Genomic DNA, 6,219 nt, shown 5'->3' with positions numbered 1-6,219 from the left:
TTTTTCTCCATTCTTCACCTTCCCCCTCCCAGCTGATAAACCTCTAAATGATGTCCATATCTATGATTCTGTTCCTATTCTAGTTGTTTCCTTAGTTTGTTTTTTAGATTCAGTTGTTGATAGTTGTGTTTGTTGTCATTTTAATGTTCATAGTTTTGACCTTTTTTTTCTTAGATAAGACTCTTAAACATTTCATATAATAAGGGCTTGCAAGAAGTATTCAAAGTGATGAAAAGCAAGGACCTGCAACCAATATTACTCTATCCAGCAAAGCTATCATTTAGAATGAAAGGGCAGATAAAGTGCTTCCCAGACAAGGTAAAGCTAAAGGAGTTCATCATCACATCTTTCAGTATTTTATCTCACAAAGGTAACCTGAAGTACTACAATTGATCTTAACCAAAAGGCTCAGAAGTGATTAAAGGTAACCAGAAATAAAAGTGTGGTTTCTGTTAATCAACCTAACATAAAAGGTGAAGCCCAACTGTGATAAAGGCACTGTCATTTTCCCCATTACCTGGGCTTTAAAAACCAAGTGCATTGACACAACTGAAACAACAGTTCTCAAAGTGGGTCCAAGTTCCCAGCATCACCTGGGAACTAGTTAGAAATCCATATTCATGGGCTAAGGGCCCAGTATTCTTTGTTTTTACAGGCTTTCCAAGTGGATGTTGAACACTAATGTTTGAAAACCACTGAACTCGAGAGAACTCTTGCTTAAGAATGCAGATTCCTGGGGCTCCACTCCAGACCTATTGCATGGGAACCTCTGACTTGCATTTTAACAAGCTCACTGATGACTGTTAATACTTATTCATATATGTAAGCCACTGCTTTAGAGTTGCTATTTTCTTTCATCCCACTACCTCATCCAACCTATGGGATTTTGCCAAATCCTATAAATTTTACATTTGCAAATACTTAACCTAATGCTAATCATCACACCTAGGATTTTTATAAACACAGATTCCCAGGCCATGGTCCAAAATTACAAACAAAAAGGTATTATGTGAATGCATTACCTCTAATAGAGCATATGTTATATCATATATTGCCTATCTTGGGAGCATGGTTGGGAATTCACCTTTATAACACTGAATTTGATGTAGTTACTCCAAAGAAAAGACATCTGGAACTCACCATGACTACTGACCTCCTTGTTCTATTTTAATGTGAACTGTATAAAGTTATCATTACCAAAACAATCACAAATAATTTCCAGATTAAAGTAATGCAACTCTGATAATTTTACTCTCCCACTGAAAAATTTTTACTGCACTACATAAAAATTACTCAGCTTAACATTCAAGACCCACTGCTCATCTTCTTGCTAGTTCAACTCAGTGAATTCATCTTATTCTCCAACCAATCAAGCTATGATCTTTTCTGGCCTCTAGAGTTATACCTTGTACTTTGTGCCCCTTTATTTTGCCTAAGCAGATCCCACCTACCTAAAATGCCCCTTTCCTCAATATCAGTAAAAATTCAAATTCACATAAGTGCTATATCCTTCAATTAGTCTATTCTAAATACCCATTAAGTAATATCTAATATTTATTAAACAATTTGTAGAAGTCAACCACTTTGCTGTATCTTCACATGCGTTGACTAATTTACCTTATTTTTCAGACCATAAGATGCACCTAGGTTTTAGAGGAGGAAAATATGAAAAAAAGTTTGAAGCAAAAAATGTGGTAAAATATTTAATAACATAAATAATGTAATATTTCACCAATGTAAACAGAACTCAACAGCAGCATTAACAACTATTATTCCTCTCAAATTTGGGGAAGGGAAACGTGTGTTTTATAGTCTGAAAATTATGGTAATCCTCACAACCACTTTATGAAGTAGCTACAACTATTTTCTTCACAGCATAGCACTCAGGGTAAAACAGTGAAGTGACTTTCCCAAGAATATTCAGTAGCAAGTAGTCAAGCTGGGATTCTGATTTTGTATCCTGAGCTCTGAACACTAGATCTACTGAGTCACAAATGAAATATTTCCACCCTATTAAATAGTTACAAAACTGTGTTGGTACTTTGTATAATAAATGTATTCATGCTTAACTAATTGGTATAAAGGGATAAGGTGGTAACAGATCACTTTCAATCAAGGTTGTAACCGATCAAAGGCTAAGGAGAACTGTTTTTTGGATTAACAGTGATTTTTTTTTTAAATCCACAAAAACTACCTTCAGGTGGACCACTTACCCCTGGCTAGCAGACACACTAACCCTTTGAACAGTGTTGTGGCTGGTTGGGGCCAAAGAACTAGGCTTGGGGTCTGCCATTGGATTCAAACAGGGGTCTTGTCTACATCAGTACCAGGTATTCAGGGGCTTCAGTATTCAGTAGTACCAGCCTTCAGGGGCTTTATCCAAGGTTACTGTCATTGACAGAGGGCTGTATTTGTGCATAATTCTTCAACTATACTCTAAGGACCCTGAAGTAGGAACTGTAAAATACTCATGTTTATGTCCCCATTACCATCATCACCAACACCTGAGAATTAGTACCAAGCCTTGGGTTTAATGGTGATTTAGTGAAATATGCTGAAATGAGCATGAATGTACAGAATTCATTCCTCAGTATGTTGTCAAGCCTCTTTACACCTTGATTTTAAATAGTTCTAAAACAAAAGAAAAAGCATTTCAATTTGGGTGTGGTTACATTTAGATCAAGGGTATTTTTAAGTATTGTTTGTTATTTTGATTTTTTTGCCTTTTCTTTAGTAGTACTCTGTTTTGGAGAATCTAGGTACCTGCTGCAAGCAATTACTTTTCTTAGTCCCACTCACAACTGGGGAAAAAACTAGAAAAGGATTTTAGAGCCAATGTTAATTGTATATATCAAATAGAGTTGCAAATAGCTTGTTTTTGAATATCATTCCAAAGCTATAGTTAGAATGTCAGAAACCCATGTTAGTAGCTGAATGGGTACAGTTTCATGTTAGGTTTTCAAGTGAGAAAGACACTCTGTTTTGTGAGCATAGTTGTGGTTTTAGTCTGCCCACCACTACGATTTTTTTCCTTGTGACACTGAAATCAGAAACTAAATGAATATGAATATACTGAAGTGTTTGGGGAAAAAAGTACTATAAATTAATCAGACCACTTACTAAACTGCAAAATTATTCCAGGTTGCACGCATATTTATTGGATCCCTCCCTTACCTTTCTTATCCCCCATTTCTTCCTTTATTCCTAAAATCAAGCAATCTAATCTTTATTATCCGAAATCATTAAGATCGCTAGGGCAGAGTCTGAAGAAGAAGGAAGTCTGTCCTATAGCAAGAGAGAGAAATTCTGATTACTTTAATGGGAAACTCTGGCATGGCACATGGGGAAGTACAGAGCCTGTCTGCAGTGACCAGCAGATGACGCTTTGTTATCACTTGATCTGACTGGCAACCCTGGATTTTGAGGTAATGCCTGCAGTCCAAATATTCAGTTTGTCTGAAAATACATACTATAACACAATGTAACAACTGCAAAGCAATAAATGAGATTGTGTTTACTTAAAGAAGTCACTGTGATCTTTCTTAATAACACTTGGGTGGTGCCTAATGAATTTATATCTTTGTTTTTAAAGGAATTTTTCTATTACTCTGGAAAGTATAAATTTTGTTTTGGTTTTTGTTGTTTGTTTGAAACATCTCTATCTAGTAGCAGAGACATTGTTATTCAAAAGTAATGAGAAGAAGATGAAGGGATTAGCCAAAGAACGTATTTGCATAACCCATAGACAACGTGTGGTAATGCACAGAGAGAAGGTGGGGGCAGGGACTGGGTGGAGGTGGGCAAAAGGTACGGGGGTGGGGGGGGGAAATGCAGACAACTGTAAGAGCATAAACAATAAAAATAAAGAACAATAACAAAAAATAAAAACAATTTAACAATAAAAATACAATAAAAGTAATGGGGAGGAGCGAGGAGTGAAAGGGAATTGGCCAGGCATTGATAATTGTTGAAATACACTTCTCTCTATTCTTAATGTTTGAACTTTTTCTATAAATAAAATATGAGTAGAGAAAAATACTTGCTACTTTTTAGTTTAAACTATAAATGAAAATAGGTAAAGACACCAGGTTATAAGTCCACAGTCTGCCTTCTGCAGTAGGGATAGCACAAGAAATACATTTGTGCTCAACAGGGAAATGCCACTCAGGCAGACTGACTAGTTCAGCATCCAGCCTGGCTCACCTTCAGTAAAAGAAATCATATATGAGTGTTTATGTTAGGGCATCAGCAACAACTTTATTCTGTAGTTAGTTAACTTAGGTACAATTTCTTCTACATTGCAAAAGTATGCTGAATGTTCATTTTAATAGACTAAGATTGAAGATTTTTTAAAAATAGTTACACCAGCATCACCAGGTTTTACATTTGTCTTCCTAAATGAACTATGACATTCAGCAATTTCACTCATATCCCCATGGAAATCAAACTCTGCCACCTGTCCCAAATGCCCATTTTTATTTACCTTTACATAAAATTAAAGGAGTTGTCAAACATCTTTCAGCAAAGCAAAATAAAAAGAATTGACATGGTATACATTAATCATGGGTCTAAAATTTTGTGCATGGATTCATTCACCTAAATCACTTCTTTTCCTGCCTATCTTTCGTACCTTTTGGGTTTTCCTTTTACTTCTTCCTATTATAGGATCTCATAGGACATTCACAATCCATTGGACTCATAACTTACTGTGTTCCTCCTTAACACTGTAACAAGTTGACTTAAATGGAGCCATTTAAAATAGAGCTAGGGCAGCCATACCAGACGAACTGATTTGCATGTCTTTTCCCTCAAACCTTTGAAATGTTGGATCTGGGCAAAATAACTTCGGGGCTGAACCAAACCAACATGTGTTTCAAACACAGTGTGTACAGCTAGCAGGAAAGCAGACATCCTCACTACAAGGACTGAAAACTGAGGGCAGTCTTTAGAATTAGTGCCACCATGTATAGCTAAAAATTAACCTAGCTTATGAGCACCAATAGAAATTCTTTTCTTCTATTCAAGTAATTATTTCCTTTCCGTTACACAAACCCCTCACCTTCCCCCCATAAATTAGAACACTTTTGGGGTTTCTGCCAGAATCCGTGCTTCCCTAATACTTATTCTTTGATCTCAAATGTTTGTCGCCTCTCACTTTGGCTTTTTATTTTTTAGGTAAACATCATCGTATGTTCTTCTTCATTCTAGTTTTCTCACTTAGCCAGTACACTAGTAGTCCAAGTTATGGACACGTGTTCAAGGAGTGTATCTCCAAAGTTATAAACCACACATTGTATACGTCAAGGAATTCAAATAATCCTGGCAAACTCGACCCATAACTGCACTCACCAAAATGAAACAAAAAATAAAACTCACTCCCTTTCTTAAGCCTCTAAAAACATTTTCATAGAAAGCTGACTTAGAAACATACTGCCACCCCTTTTTAACTGTACGGCCTTTTCATATCTAGATTCTTCATGTCTCACCATCTTTATCTTTTTTTTTTTTTAACTACTTGCTGTGGGTAAATTCATCTTTCTCACGTGATGTATGACGCACCGAATACGGTGTGCCTAAAGGAGATATATGAAAACAAGTAAAGGGTTCGGTAATCAATGTAAAGTTTGTATCACATGCAATTTTGCAAGTACTGGTAACAAACAAAAACATTGTAAATGTCTTAAGTATTTCTTATTGTAAGATTTCCTTGAGGCAATAATGAAGATGGAAATCTCAACAAAACGTTAAAACCACCATACCTAAAGAGATTTCATACATATTCAAGAGACGGAAATAAAGGGAGAGCATTGGGAGAACCCAATCCAATCCAACAGGAGAGAGCGGAAAAAGGCCCGGGGAAAGAATGGGTCTCAGCAGCGGCGGAGCAGCGAAAACAGCGCTCACGCACCGCTCCGAGCTCTCCAATCCCGCTCTGAACCGGAGGCAGGGACGCGGCGCCGCGCTCCAGACGCTCTTCCTCCGGACCTGGACCCTCCCACCAGCCCCCTCACTCCGCCTGACTCCAAGGCCTAACCCCTCACCTCCTTCAAGTCTCTGCTCACTGTCACCTTCTCACCGTGGCCTGTCTAAAACCTGACGCCCCCTCAAGTCCCTTCCCTACTTCTGAGTACCCCGCGTTTCCACTATTTAAATTGGCCCCTCCTCGCCTTCGATTCAGGTTCCTACGGACACCCACCCGCCCCGCCGCTCCGCCCAAAG

The sequence above is a fragment of the Phyllostomus discolor genome, chromosome 3 (assembly GCF_004126475.2).
Source record: "Phyllostomus discolor isolate MPI-MPIP mPhyDis1 chromosome 3, mPhyDis1.pri.v3, whole genome shotgun sequence".
Taxonomy (NCBI): Eukaryota; Metazoa; Chordata; class Mammalia; order Chiroptera; family Phyllostomidae; genus Phyllostomus; species Phyllostomus discolor.
The sequence above is the reverse complement of the archived record's forward strand: the minus strand, read 5'-3'. Positions refer to the sequence as shown.